Genomic DNA, 16,436 nt, shown 5'->3' with positions numbered 1-16,436 from the left:
CTTCCTCAACAGCAGGCTTAATTTTCCATCTTGGCTAGGACAGGCACAAGAGAGAAAACGAGTCCCCTGTCTCTTAGCTATCAACATCATCTGGTCAGTGGAGCCAGGAGCCTTACAAAAGTGAAGATAACAGAGCAGTCCAAATCATGTCTCTCATGCCTGTACCTTCTCCCATTCCCACAGGAAAGAAAGCAGTGGCCAGAGAAAACCAAGTTATGTGACTAAATGCATTTGCCTATCTCACTGTTATGCTGCTAGAAACACGGTAACAAAAACTATTTCCAGGAGCCTTTTAAAAATGAACCATTTTTTTTCTTTTTGGTTCCTTCATGGTATTATTTATCTGGCATTAAATAAATTTTAATTTCCTTTTTCAAACTAAAAGGAAGAAGAGACAAGAAACTTAGAAAAAAAATCCCAGATAAAGAAATTTGAACCTGACAAGTGGTAACTGTCAATTATGATTAGTGGGCTTATCAGTATGTTTACTATTTAATTGTTTTTACTATTATCCATATGAACTCAGGAGTTACTAGGAATATATTGATTTAGAACTACTTACAAAGCAAATGGGAATACAAATAAAGAAAATATTTGTATTTCAGAATGTATAAAAAGTACATTTTAAGAAACACATTTTTAATCTGAACTGGGGAAAACCATTTAGATTTGGTGACCAGAAAAGACTCCGCCGTGTGTTGCCTCTGTGGTTCTGGGCATATGGTGTTATCCACAGGGAATACGTCCACGGGTTATTCATCTCAAAGTTCAGAGCACAGTTGACATCAGATCTTCTTGTGTATTTCCCAGAGACCACATTCCAACCCTTAAAACTATTTGAAAGCAACATCAGACCACCATGCAGATACCTTTAACATTTATTAAAAATCTCAAGCACTGATCCACATGTGTTCCCCGAGCTAGTGTACAGAGAGTATTGGGTGGAATTATGTTGACCAAAGAAAAAGTGAGTTATTTATCTTGTTTAGAAATAATAAAGTTAACTCTTGTGAGGCTAGAATTAGGAATATGTGTCATATGTCATCCTTCCTAAAGCACTAACACTCATTAAATTCTGAGGCTTATAGAACCTAATTTGTCTTCTTTGAAAGGTCACTATTCTAGTTACTCCAATTTGCTCAGTTTGTATATTACATGTAGCATAACATTATTTTCCTTTTTATGAATTTCTCAATCCTTAGGGGATGGAGTCTGGAGAGCTCTCCACACTCATCTGGAAGATTTGGAACTGTGGTGTGCAAAGTTTATGATTAATTCTATACACAAAACAATGTTTACTTCCCACCATCCACAAACACCCTCAAATCTTCTTAAAATTAGAAATGTGGGTATAATGATTTACCCTTGATATCTCTCCATCTGTGAAGAATTTAAATAATTCCTCTGTAGATGATTACAAATGTCATCACCACTCTCCTTATTCTTTATTTGGAAAACTGAAGGTTACTCAGTGATTAATGTATAGAATCACCAAAAAATGCAAATCAGCCTGTGACATTTCATGGCAATTTATAAAAATCTTTTACTTTTCTTTCCGAAATATATAGTGGATTCTGCTACAGAGACAGATTCATACTCTATCAGGAAATAATTTTGTCACTACACAAGTAACAAGTCAAAAAACTGATAGAAACATATGCATGGTGCTTTACAGTTTGCAAAATATTTTCAAATTCATTTGCCGATTCTTTGAAATAATTCTATGGGATATTTTATATCTTAACACTGTTTTACAGATTTGGAAACAGAGGCTCAATTATCTGACTTAAGTGGTACCATTTTTAAGTGTCCAGCCTGAGTCTTCTACCTCTGAAAGCCTTTTTTCACCACATACCAACGTGATTACACAATAAACTGTATCAATAAACTACACCAATGGGGCAAACAGTTGTCTGTACTTGGTTCTTTTCACATTTTTGGATCAGCCTCAGGCAGAATGAAACCAAAGTCACAGCACCCAAAGGTGGTGCTTCCACAAGCTTGTTTGCCCATCCCACCATACAAGCATTTTACTTGTAGTTTTCATCCACTACCCTGCCAGTAATTCTCAGTGCTCCAATACAGAGAAGAATATTTTAATACATAAATATATAATTTCTTATATGTGGTTAGAAGGTGCCAGTGGCTTTAATCTTTAAATAAACAAAAAGCAGAACTTTACTATGACAATATTTGATATGAAACATTAAAATCTGATTTAAAATTATTTGTATTGCTTTGGTTATTCTTAATTTACAATGTCACTATGTTAGATAATTCTAATTTTATTGGTGAAGAGATCATAAAAGATACAGAGCACCTAGCATATGATTATTTTGCTATGAAGAAAAAAATATGAAAATACCTATTCTTGGTAAAGAATTTGCTGGTAAGAGTGAACAAGACTCTGAATACTCCCATAGTCCAATGCTATGGGGCATTAGAAGAAGTTAATTAATAATTACAAACGTTTACTCTGATATTGCTATTGTTTTTTCTCTTTACATTTCATCCTTTGCCATCTTGCGTGGTTTTTAAAGGTAAATACATACTTTGTGTTAATTTTAATATAAAATGCCTAGAGCCCTACAGGGAACATAGAATTATTTGGCTTTATATTTTCAAATTTAAAAGTTTGTGTTATTTTTAAAGGTGGATTACAAATCAACCTCTTGGGAACATCCTGGGACCTATAAGAACCCCTCTTAATCCATTAAAGATTTTCACTTCTGAGCCATGCAATACCACATTACATGCTTTCTCCCCAAGCCTTATACTTCTGATTGCTGGTTTCTCACCGTGTTCAGTGTGCTGATGCAAGATCATACTACACATAGGCATCTTCAGAATCCTGTAAATTTCATCCTTGTCGGCAAAAACGGATCATTTCAACTGAAGAAAAAATTGCTCTAGTGGCATCTTGGCCATTTCACACTGCAGGATTTGCAAGTTTGCAAGCAGCTGAGGTTGCTTTGCTGAGTTTTAACCAACATGGTATTCCAGGAATGAAATCTCTACACACTCACCACTAACAAAGATTAAGAAAATACACCTCATCTTCAAATAGAAAACAAGGATGACTTTTTTTTTAACTCACACCGTGCAAATAATGGGTGTGACTTATTGTTTTCATAATTGGCTAACTACTTACTATGATGGAGCTGATGGTGATATTCACAGAGTGTTTTGATATGCGTTCTGTGTGCGTGTGGTTGGGATAGTGGTCGAGCAGGAGAACAGGATCAAACAGTCTTCCATGCAATCATGAAGGTGTCCTGAGTGGCAGTTTAATATAGTTACAGAACAAGCTAAATAAGTGGGTGATCTACAGTTTCTTGAAGAGAATGAGGAGTATAATTTTTTCTCATTCACCTATTTCTCCAAAGTTCTTAAATTTTTGGTGCATTTTACTGCTTATTTTATTAGAATATAATTGTTGATGGCAGTTTAATTTTTCTTTATTTAGGATCACTTAGGTAATTATTTTATTGTGCTTGTTGTTTTGACTTAGAAACCCTGGGGCCTTGCCTTTATGGCACTGGTTCTATTTCCAGTCTCATATCCAAACAGCATATTACTTTTCTGAGAGATTATTAACAGAAATAGAATTCTTGTCTTGTTTAAGATGTACTTTAGACATAAAAGTAATATATACCTACATATGTGTATGTGCATATACATAAGCCTATATATATTTACGTGTGTGTTCATGCATGTGTCTGAAACACAAGAAAAGTTTAGGTAAAAAATACAATAGACTAGAATTCATTTATTATTTACTCTCCCAAATAATTACAGGTATAATGGCTTAACAAAAGTACTAAAATAACAATAATACAATATTAGTTCTGTGAGTGTGTGTGTGTATATAATATATACGTGTGTATGTGTGTATATATATGTGTGTGTGTGTGTGTATAAGCAAATCAGCCTTCCCTGAAATAATTCCATTGCTATTAAAATGGAACAAGTTTTGAAAGCATCTCCCAGGGGAAATCTGAGAGATAAATTTAAAGAGACCTGGATAATTTACTTGTGGACAAGTATAACAAGTAGAACAATAAATTAAGTAATAAAATAAGTATAACAGTTATGTGCAAACTATGTGATGGATAAACTAGGATAAGAAATAAGATGTCAGACTCCTACTCTAGTTCTCTTTGATCATTGCCTGAGAACTTAGTATAAAATCTCATAACAGTGAGGTATATGTCTGTCTTCCTTTATCATTTCAGAATTCTTATTCCTGATTTCTTTTTTATTACTCTTTCACAGGCTTACTCACATTTGTGTTCTTTATTATAAACTGGTAAATCCTTTCAGAAAATAAATGGACTATCAATGACATCAAATATATTCTGCCAGTAGATGAAGTTATTGCTATTAAATTAAAACTATCTTTTAAATTCATATCAATTACCATGTAGCTAATAAAACCAAAGGGAAAGACTTGTGGCTTTGAAACTGACAAATATCTCTTCTAGCAAATAGGAGAGACATAAATTTAACTGAAGGATCTCATAATATCTGATAGCCCAAAGAATACATTTTCTCAATTTCTTTTACTTAGTTTATTCCATGGTTTCTCTCTGTGCTTCACCATCCTAGCTGTTTTGGGAGTGAATTATGTTCACTATTTGATAATAGCTGGACCTTATATTTCCATAGAATTAAATGGTTTTCAAATTGCTTTCTTTCAGAGTGTCTCCTCTGATGTCTCTTTCCTCAACGTTTACGGAAATATTAATGGCAGATATTTTTGTTACTATTTTAATAAAAATGAAAATGGATACTCAAGGAGATTAAACAACTTCATCTGTTGCTAAGTAGGAGAGCTGAGAATAGGGTCAGATCCTCCCCTTCTTGACTCTGTCCTCCTCTCCAAAGCTGCCCTGATGGGATAGACTCCCTAAAAACATCCCTAGAGATAAAGAGCTCCACAAGGAGGGGAGAAAGGTGAGTAACGGATGGAAAAAGTGCAAACAAGGCCTCTGCATTACAGAGGGAGCCACTAGGGCGTTCAGGGTAAGTGATACATGTTTTAAAAACAACTCTGCAATTTATGTATTGAATAGATGACTTGTTATGACTATTTTGTCTATTTTGAATTTTTTGAAATAAACCCCAGAACTGATGATAAAGTAGCCTTAAATATAGCAACATTGAGTGTCCTGAACATTAAGAGAGAAAGTTCATCTATTTTTAAGAACATTCTTTTCCTATGGCAAAGAAATGAGCAGATTGGCTGCTCAGTAAGCTGAGAAACTGACAACATTCCCTAACAATTAAGCATATCATGAGAAAAAGCCACTTCTTAGACAATGCACAGGCAAGGTGAGGTTTCCCTCCCTGTGGGGCAATCTCTTTCTCTCTATTGAAGGAATTAAAACTAAATAGCATTAAAGCAGAAAACATCATTCCTTCCTAGGATCTACAGAAGCAACATTTCAGAGCATGTCCCAATATTCCAGAAACAAGGCTTCAGCTCAAAGACTGATAAGCAGAATGAATACCAGTTCAGTTTAGCATTCAATCTGTTTTATAATATGGAAACTCAAATTTGTGTACAGAGTGAGACCCATATATATTGTATCCAATGCTGAAGTGTCCAAAGGAGCCAATGGAAGAACAATATAAAACAAATAATATTCTACCCATTCACTAAATGCTCTTCATGAGTACAAAAGTCGACCATTGCTTAATCATGGTGGTAAATACCATGGAAGAAAGCCATTCTTCATGGTGTAATAGGTTATACACAAACCCTGTTCTTATAAATATGCTTGGTTGGAACTTTTGATTCGAAAGTTATGAATTTTTCAAGCATCAATGAAGAGGAAACAAATAATTGTGCCATTTCCAAACCTGATGCCAACTACTGAGATGTTCTATTGTTGTGTTACCTTATATACATTTTAACTCCCAGAAAGTTTGAGAAAAATACAATCACACATAGTTTCTGGACACGCCAATGAGTCTTGACAAACACATCATGATCCTTTGTAAGTAAATCTTAGGGATAATGATATTTATCAGAAACACATTACTTTAGAAACATGTTATGTCACAAAAATATAAAAGAAAGTTATTTTTACTCATTACATTTCAGGATACTTCCACTAAGGAAAAAGAAGATGATTAGTATAGAATACGCAATGCTGTAGATATTAAAATTAATCTAAAAATAAATTTTCCATGGAAACACTCAAATTCCCTCTTGCTTAAAGGAATTTTCATAAGTTCATTGTTTTTCCCTAGGGGCAATATTTCCTTCACAAACTCTTTGGTACTGTTTAGCAATACTAACTCTAGACTAATGTTCATATCAATATTGATACTAACACCAGCCATGTGTATACATTATCTATATGTTATAGTATACAGTATATAGTATAGTATATAAAACTTTACAGTTTTCACTTGAGATATTTTTGCTGCATAACAATGTACCACAGGCTGGGTAACATAAACAACAAAAATTCATTGTCTTGTAATTCTGGAGGCTAGAATATCAAGATCAAGGTGTCAGCAGTGCTGGTTTTTACTACAGCTTCTCTTTGGCTTGTAGACAATAATGTTCTCCCTGTGTCTTCTCATAGTTTTCCCTGTGTACCAATCTATGCCCTAATTTTCTCTTCTTATAAGACCATCAGTCTTATTAGATGAAGACCCATCAAAATAATCTTGGAAACTGAAAAATAAAGCAAGGTCAGAAACAGCCCACTCCTGATTAATTACACCACATTCAGAAAACCCTATCTCCAAATGCAGTCACATTCTGAGATGCCAAGGGTTATGACTTTAATATATAAATTTGGAGAGGAGATGTAATTCAGCTCATAACAGTTACTATCTTGGTTTTAAAGATGAGGGAAGCTATAGAACAAGGTAAAACCACTTGCCAAGATCGTTTACCAAATATCGAATGAAATTAGGACTTTAATCCTGGTCTAACTCTACATTCTTTTCATTATATCAAACTGTATCCCTAATATTCTCACCATTTACCTTTACCTGTGTATCTTGGTGGGGATGGAATGCTGATGGAAAGGAGGACAACGGCTTTCTAATGTGTGGCCAAAATTAAAACCAAAAACAAACACTGCAAAGAAGATGAAAATCCAATCCTTTCACAATGCAATTGGCAGTACAGGGGTACTAATTTTCTCTTACTTAAACGACAGGGGTTTTATATGAGGTTGCCCTCTTATAAAGTGAATAAAGTAAATAAATAGGTCATACAATAGTCCACTCCTGATTAATTATAACACACTCAGAAAACTCTAAATTCTGAAGGGTAAACTTTATAATGAGGTCTATGTCAGAGATTACCTCACGGCCAGCTGAATTTAACTTTCATAATTATGCTAGTTTCTTATATAGCCAAACAAAGTAAGTTATAGAAAATTACACAGTATTCAGCCTTAAGAAAATACGTATTAAGTTTTGTTGTCAAACAAAATGGAAACACAGAATGCTTCTCTACCATGAGCTCATGGAGGACAGGGCTGTTTAATTTATTTATCTCTTAACACTGTGAATGCACAGGAAATAAATGCTGCTGAATTCATCAATGAAACCGAACTCGCCTATGCTTATATATCTTCATGTCGTCATTCAGGCATGGAGTAGAATGGGAATAAAGGAATAAGAAACTACCATTTTCAGTAATTCATCTTGGCTTTTTGTCATTTCATCTCAACATGGAAGTATTTTATAAATGCTCATCAATTAGAGCTTACAGCCTCTCTTATGATGAATTAGAACACAACTTTCAATTTTAAAAGAAACCAAACCACAAAGACATTTGAATGATTTTCCTTTGGTGAATTTTTGGCAGTCTCAGATAAGAAAATCACACCCATTTTTAGTCAAATTGTTGTATGTTACTCCTCCATATCTAAATCACATTGCAAATTATTTTTGTAAAAGTAAATAGATAAGTACATATTTAACCTAACAGGGATATATAATAGAAAAGCAATGTGACATCTTTAGGAATGGCCATGTTATTCCATTTTACAGAGCATTAACTAAAAGCAAAGACCATATATACATTTGTCCTTAAGCGAAGTATAAATGAACAGAGGAAAAACAAAAGTAATCATTTTGTAATTACTCAGCAGCCTTTTCTGTATCATTTTGTTTTTCCTAAGTGCATTCCTTCTGATGACATCTCACAGGACATGGTTAGAGGAAAGAAGTTTAGAACATACTCGTTTGTCTTCGTTTCCTCCTTTTATTTCACAGCCTTGAAATACTTTCTTTAATAAGAACAATCAAGTGATAGCTAAGTATTATATTCTCTGAAAATCAATACAGATAAAAAGCGGTTGCTTATTTCCAGTGCTTTGATTTAAATGCCTGATTTATATAGTCTTCATATTTATAAGAAGCCGGGGGCTGTAAACAGATGACTTCGGTGTGTTTGTGGCTTTCATAGACACAACATGATTTTTCTGGAAAAACTGGCCAATATTTTTGAAGGGTGATGATTTGACTCTATGAGATACATACCTCTTAATCATAGGACCCAGGTCAAAGTTAGAAAAAAGGAACAAATCCTAACTATTATGGTTCATGCTCCTGTCCTGTAACAATCATTTATCTTCACTGAGCCTCAGTTTCTCCATGATTGAGAAGGCAACACTTCTACCTAATCATCTTAAAGAGTTGTAACAGGATCAAAATAATTAACGCATGCCCTCTACAGAGTTCTAGAAATAGTGTAGTATTCACATTCTATGGTCAGCACCTTGAAGTGAAGAAGCTCCCCCAAGTTTAACTGTAGGAGACTTCCATTATTTTATCAGCCCAGAACATCCTCTGTCTTTATCTTGAAACATTAAGCCTCTTCACAAAGAAATTATTATTTTCCTCCATACTTATCATGTGATTTGAACTGAAACTGTCATGTCCTTAAAAGATCTTGCTCTTACATACAGCAATAGACTAAGGTGTAATCAATTAACTTGAGCTGGACCAGAGAACTTCAATGAACTTTTTGTTTTTAAAATCTGGAACCAGAAAACACTCCACCAGTGCCTCTCTGATGATAAAACTGTGACATAAGAGACACACAGCTGCCATAGCCACATTTCTGCTCGTGGGGAGAAAATCATGAGAAAAATCAACCTTGAGTCAAAGAGTAAAGTCAAACTGTTAAATTTAGAGTTGGACACAGAGAAAAAAATCTTACCATTTTTAAGGTACTTAGTTTTATAATCTATCTTATGAAGTTGTGTCTTTGTCTTTCTTCTTTCTTTTTCTTTTTGAGACAGTCTCACTCTGTCACTCAGGCTGGAGTGCAGAGGTATGATCCCAGCTCACAGCAACCTCTGATTCTGGGTTCAAGCAATTCTCCTGTCTCAGCCTCCTGTCTCAGCCTCCTGGTGGTGCGTGCCTGTAATCCTGAGTAGCTGGAATTACAGGTGCCCACCACTACACTTGGCTAATTTTTGTATTTTTAGTAGAGACAGGGTTTCATCATGTTGGTCAGGCTGGTTTTGAACTCCTGACCTCAAGTGATCTGCCCGCCTTGGCCTCCCAAAATACTGGGATTATAAGGGTGAGCCTCTGTGCCTAGCTGTATCTTTCTTATACAGAACTTTTTTTTTTTTTACCCCGAGACGGAGTTTTGCTCCTCTTACCCAGGCTGGAGTGCAATGGCGCGATCTCTGCTCACTGCAACCTCCATCTCCTGGGTTCAGGCAATTCTCCTGCCTCAGCCTCCTGAGTAGCTGGGATTACAGGCATGCGCCACCATGCCAGATAATTTTTTGTATTTTCAGTAGAGACGGGGTTTCACCATGTTGACCAGGATGGTCTCGATCTCTTGACCTCGTGATCCACCCACCTTGGCCTCCCAAAGTACTGGGATTACAGGTGTGAGCCACCGCGCCCGGCCTATACAGAACTTTTAATAGCTAACTCATGTAGTCTAAGGTAGTTCAATTTGAGTTCTTTCACAACTAGAAGAGTTCGGATGTGAAAAAATTCCTGGTAACTACCACGATGCCTGGAACACACAGGGCACAGTAAGTGCTTAAATAAATTGGCAAAGAATGACCATAATGATTAGGTAATAAGTAACTCAGGAATTTAACCTAAGAAGCATATTCAGTAATTTATTTAAAATCATATACTTATAATTGGAACATTTGTTAAACTGATAATGTTCTTGTTGACAAAGAAATCCTTAATGATTTCTATAAGTTATTGAACAAACAGTATTCTTTATATATATATGTATATATATATATATATATATATACATATATATATATATAATCCTAAAATATATAATAAAAAAGACCAAAACCCAATAATTGGAATATTAATGAAGAGGCACCTTTATATAATAAGTCATATAAGCCTCAGATAAAGCTTTACTCAAAAACTCAGAAGTAAATGTCTTAAATAATAATAAGAAAAATAAACACAAATAAACTGAACTTTCACCTTAATGCACTATTACAAAAATAGATAAATAAGCTGGTTTTTGACAATTACTAAAAATAAAAGCTGAAATTTACCCAAGAAAATATTTAAAATATTAGAAAAGTTTTTAAAAATCATGAAGTTTGCTCTTTAAAATGTCAAAGAAAATATATAAACTTCTGAAAAAACAGAAATAAGAAAAACTAAAGGAGAAAATAAGAACATCAGAAATTATATAACCATCATGACAGAAAAGATTACACATATAAAATCATATTTTGTACAACTTTAAATCAATATATTTGAAAGTCAGAAAAATGGATCATTTCTCTTGTCAAAGATTTCTAAGATAAAGTAGAAAAACTCAAGAAACTAATGATCATAGACACCATTGGAAAGGAGATTCAAGTTTTAATAGTTAAAAAATACAGATGTAGGTGATTTTACAGGTAAGTTTCTAAGTTTCATCTATCTTTCAACATAATTTTCAAGATAAGATAATTTCTAAATTACTCCATTTTATACCATACTACAGGCAAGGTTAGAAATCTTCATACAATAGACTGAAATGCCTAGGTTCCCCACAAATTCATATGTTGAAATCCTAACTCCCAATGTGTTGGTATTTTAGGTTGAGGTCTTTGGGAGATGGTGGAGGTAAGGTAAACAATCTTATTAAAGATACACCAGATGGCTACCTAGCTCCTTTAACCATGTGAGGTTATAGGAGAAGATGCTGCCTATTAGGAGAAAAGAGGTTCTCACCAGAGACCAACAGAATCTACCTAGGTCATGAACTTCTCAGCCACCAGAACTATGAAATATATAATTCTGTTGTTTACAAAATGGCTCAGTTTATGGTATTTTGTTATAGTGGCTCAAACAGACTAAGACATTTTCCAATTCATTTATAAACCCAATAGAATCTTAATACCAACACCTAATAAATACGCTATACAGAAACAAAATACTTTAGACTAATTTCACTTAAGAAAATTGATAAACATTTTCTGAATAACACTTTAATGGTATATTAGAAGAATAATATGATTTCGAAAATATGAACCATACTGTATTTCAGCTTAAAGGTATCTATTAACAAAATTCATTACTTCACCTAATCAAAGTAGACTTTGAATATAATTTTACCCGGGATTTTTTTAAGTATTGGAAAGAATTCAGCAGCCATTCCCTCAAAAAATTTAATTAAGATAGAATTAAACAAAGTGTTCTAAATATGATAGTGATTATCAAAAGTATTATCATACTAAATGACAAAATTATATAGCCTTTGCCATTAAAATCAGGAAAATAGAGATGTTCATGATCACAGTATTCAACATTGTTTTAGAATTTCTTACTAAGAAAAATAAAGCATTAAAATAAAACAAGCTGTAAACTGCTGGGAAATAATTCAACAATGTTAAAGAATATATGATTGACTACCTACATATCTCAAATAAACTCATCTAGAAAATTTAAAATTAATGAGAATAATTGGTAAGTTGGTTTAATACAATATAAATGCAAAAAAAAAAAAAACAATCAATAGCTTGTCAGCCTCCCATAGATGATCACATGATTTTGACAAGGATACCAATGCTATCCAAAAGGAAAAGAACATTTTTTTTTAAAAAAATGGTGCTGGGCAAACTAAATATATAGATTCAAAAGTATGAAGTTGGACACCTTACGTGATATACAAAAATTACTTCAAAATGGGTCAAAGGCTTAAATGTTAAGAATTAACGCCATAAAACTCTTACAAGATAACAAGAAATCATTGCCAAATTTCGTGTCATGAAGCTTTTCTTCTTGTTATCTTGTAAGAGTTTTATGTGAACAGAGTTTCCGTTTGGGGTGGTGGAAAAGGTCTGAGAGTAGATAGTGATGACGGCTGCATAACATAAATTGTTAAGGATCATGAAAACAGTACTTTTTATTACGTATATTTTACCACAATAAAAAAAATCAACATCTGGCTTTAATAATAGTAATCACCAGGTTGAGATGAAAGGGGAAGTCTCAACCACAATAACAAAAGTCTATAAAATATCTTGAAATAAATTCCCTGAGAAAGTTACATAAAGGAAAGCTATATAAAGAAAACCATAGTTTTTGAAGGACAGAAAACATATCTATATATATGGAGATACATGTGATGTTACTGGAGAGGAAATATATGAATAAATCAATAATAATGATATTCATCTTTAAAGCATCACTACGCAGAATCTCAACTTTTTTAAGTCCATAAAGAAAAATGTGTGGAAGATTTGCCAAGGAAATGTAAAAGGTGGCTGGGTGTGGTGGCTCACGCCTATAATCCCAGCACTTTGGGAGGCGGAAGCGGGTGGATCATGAGGTCAGGAGTTCAAGACCAGCCTGGCCAATATGGTGAAACGCTGTCTCTACTAAAACTACAAAAATTAGCTGGGTATGGTTGTGTGCATCTGTAGTCCAGCTGCTTGGGAGGCTGAGGCAGAAGAATTGCTTGAACCCAGGAGGTGGAGGTTGCAGTGAGCTGAGATTGTGCCACTGCACTCCAGCCTGGGTGACAGAGCAAGACTCTGTTTAAAAAAAAAAAAAAAGGAGAAATTTAAAAGGAAGAATAAGGAAAGAAAAATTGCTCTAGTAGACATTAACATTTACTAAAACAGTGACTATAGTCAAAATAACTTATGCTTAGAAAAAAAACCCAGAACATTCAATCAGTAAAAATTAAATGCAATTGTATGTAAATGTAGAAGAAGAAAAAAACACTTGTTGAGTATCTTCTATGTACCAAGAAGTATACTGTATATATAATACAATGTAATAAGTGCCTAGCAGAGATATGTTCAAAATAAAATGGAAATCTATAGGTAGGAGTTAACAAGACTCAACGAAGACTTGTAGTGAGTCTTTAGGGTGAAGGAGTGTTTGCCTGATTTTAAAGCAGGAAATGTCATTCTAGTTAGAAGCCACAAGCAAAGATGTGAAAGACACAGTGTGTTTGGAGAACACAGCATAATCTCTTATGCGTAGTGTGGAGGGTGAGTTGCTGAGAATAGCAACGACAGTTATGGAAAATGGTATTGAGAGCTGCGAGAGGACTGAACATCATATGAAGATACTTGGACATTATGAGACAAGCTGGTACCTTAGTAGACAAGCCAGTGTTTTCCTTACCGTGTTTTTGTTTTACCAAAGAAATTCTTGAAGAATTCCACCACAATTTTCATCAAATTTTTTTTAACTTACTGAAACACATAACTTCTAATTTAGTAAATATATTAAAAGTCCCATATCAATTTTTCAAAGAGTGATTTTTGTCTTTAAAAAGTTGGAAAATGACTACATTGATCAGTGGGAAATTTTACAGTTTAAGAAAAATACCTTTGTCTGCAGTATAGGTGATGGAAGAAAGATAATGTGTGACCATGTGGGTGTAGAGGAAGGTCACTGCAATACCACAGACACAAGAGTTGGAAATTGGGATTGGATCCCTGAGCGTCGGAAATGAGAGGAAGTAGATATGAAAGACATGAAGAATAAAAGGGCTTTGCGACTCATTTGATATTCGGGGAGGAAACAAAAGGATCTAAGGCTGGTTTAGAGTTTTCAAATTTGAACAAATAAAATAGTAGATAGAAAAGGAAACACAGATTAGAATGGGAAAACGTTCATTTCATTTTGAGCTCATTGAATTTTGTGTTCAAGGGTTTGGTTAGAACTCCATGACCATGAAAAACCATGATTTTTAAGCCCCAGGTAAGACCATACTATGGCATCATCAAAGAATGCACTCAGATTCTGCTCAGCTATTTTCCAGGTACTTAGTATTTGGTATTTAAAAGACCTGAAATACTATGTAAATTGATTTACCCAAATAACAATGTTGTGTTGAATATATAGCTATCCGCCCTTCTCTCTGGCCTTCACCCAGAAGAAAAACAGTCTGCATGTGGTTGTAATCATAATGCTTACATAATCTTGATTTCTTTTTCTTTCTGTGTATTTGAACCTCTCTCTATATTATATATGTGACATTTTAATTATTATTATTATTTTTTGAAATGGAGTCTCACTCTTGTCACCCAGGCTGGAGTGCAGTAGCACGATCTGGGCTCACTGCAACCTCACATGTGCCACCACGCCTGGATAATTTTTGTATTTTTAGTAGAGATGGGGCTTCCCATGTGGACCAGGCTGGTCTCAAACTCCTGACCTCAGATGATCCACATGCCTCCGCCTCCCAAAGTACTGGGATTACAGACGTGAGCCACTGGGCCTGGCCGACATTTTTATTCTTTTCAATAAAATAAATCTCCAGGAATATTAGGACAAATGGGTTTGCTCTTCTTAAAACAAAGATAGTCTATAGCCAAGAGCCACATAAAGGATCAGAATGAATAAAAAGCAGCTCCAATTGTCAAAGCCATTCTTCATTATTCATCAAATAAATTTTTATTCCTTACCTTTTATCATAGACAAGCACATCCCTGCATTATGTAATACACTGTAATTAGTTTACACTTTAAAAAACTGATTTCCTTTTAATACATAAGTGAATTGTCTTAATATTTTACCCCCTTCAAAGCCTTAGCTTATAGCTCCTGTTTGTCTTTTATTATTTTTAGCAAGACAATGACCTTTGCTTGTGTTTTGTGATTCTCATTTCTCCTGCCTAATTACATATATGTGAAATACATTTTCCATCTCAACCTCTCTTTCTTATCTCAATACCTCTTCCTCCTTTGAAAGTATGCCTATTCCCTTGTTCCACAGAAAATAGAAAGTTTCTTACTTGTTCTTCACCCTGGGCCTTGTGAGAGGTTACTGCATAATCGCTACGTTTAAAAACTGCCTTCCAGACCCTGGAATAAGGCACTTTTTATATCTGGTTCTGGCCTTATGCTTTTATTCACAAAGTCATGCTGAGAGTCTATAAAAACTCATTTTCCAGGCCCTCGTCTTAGTTCTCATATGATAACTTTAGCATTGATTCAACAGTACAGATACGACATGCTGCAAATAAACAGCAGTCCCTTCCATCAGAGCTTGAAGATTTATTATGATGGATATATTCAGACACACCAGTCTCTGTTTAGGAAATGCGATTTTATGGAAAAATACAAGATAATTGGTCTTTAGCTCTTGCAATAAACTTAGATAGCAGCTGCCATATTTAAATTAATACAGTGCTTCTCCCTGTTAGATTAGGCCTTCTGATTAAGTCAGTCATGTAAAAAGATTTTGGCATAGCCTGTGTGCACTTAGATTGGAAGCTGTTTTTTGTTGTGGCTATTTTTTTTTTAATGATGTGATACTTGTCCATCTACTAAGAAAAGGAAATTGAGAATTCTTTATTCAGCCATATATCCTGTCTGTCCTTATCTCTCAGGCTCAGCTTTTCCTACACACCGGGCCACATAGGCGGCAAGTTTTATTGGGCGCAAGAAGATTCTCCAAAGCAATGACCTAGTATTTGAAGCCTGCACGTGAACACAGGACTGCTTCCCTGAGATCACAGACACATCACTCTCGAGGATTTAGTCCCTTTCCCATTGTCTCCATTCCCTCTGACTCTGGCTGCCACGGTGCAGATCAAGAAACTTAGAGAACAACTTTGCTCCTTTTAATCTCTCTTAAACCAGCAGTAAGAACAAATCAGATCCACATGGCTGGAGCAGCAGAATGCAAAGTGCCAAGGCATTTTGATCTGCCCTCCCACTCCTAGAGAAAGTCTGGATAATGAGAAGTGAAGAGGTTCCTTCTAGGAGCAAATTAAAGCTAAAAGAGTCTACCTGCCTTGAAGCCACTGGTAAGTTAGAGGGACGGCTGATAAGACTTCGTCGGTAACAGGTGAACACATTTTCTCTAACGGGATCCTCTTAATGATAACAACCAGTGATGACCCAATTTCCATGATCCACCCATTTAACTGGACCTCTTAACATGTATCCAAAGTTCTCCTATAAAAAGAACATTCTTCCTAAAGTCATAAACTTTTA

The 16,436-nt window shown here is 34.7% G+C and overlaps 1 protein-coding gene across 50 annotated transcripts in view; it reads right to left on the bottom strand.

Moving 5' to 3' along the window:
- NRXN3 (neurexin 3) overlaps positions 1-16,436 on the bottom strand; it is a 1,708,033-nt gene that overhangs the window by 401,448 nt on the left and 1,290,149 nt on the right. The gene's annotated exons all lie outside the window — the stretch shown is intronic.

Source organism: Callithrix jacchus, chromosome 8 (assembly GCF_049354715.1).
Source record: "Callithrix jacchus isolate 240 chromosome 8, calJac240_pri, whole genome shotgun sequence".
In the NCBI taxonomy this organism is placed as follows: domain Eukaryota; kingdom Metazoa; phylum Chordata; class Mammalia; order Primates; family Cebidae; genus Callithrix; species Callithrix jacchus.
The sequence above is the reverse complement of the archived record's forward strand: the minus strand, read 5'-3'. Positions and strand labels throughout refer to the sequence as shown.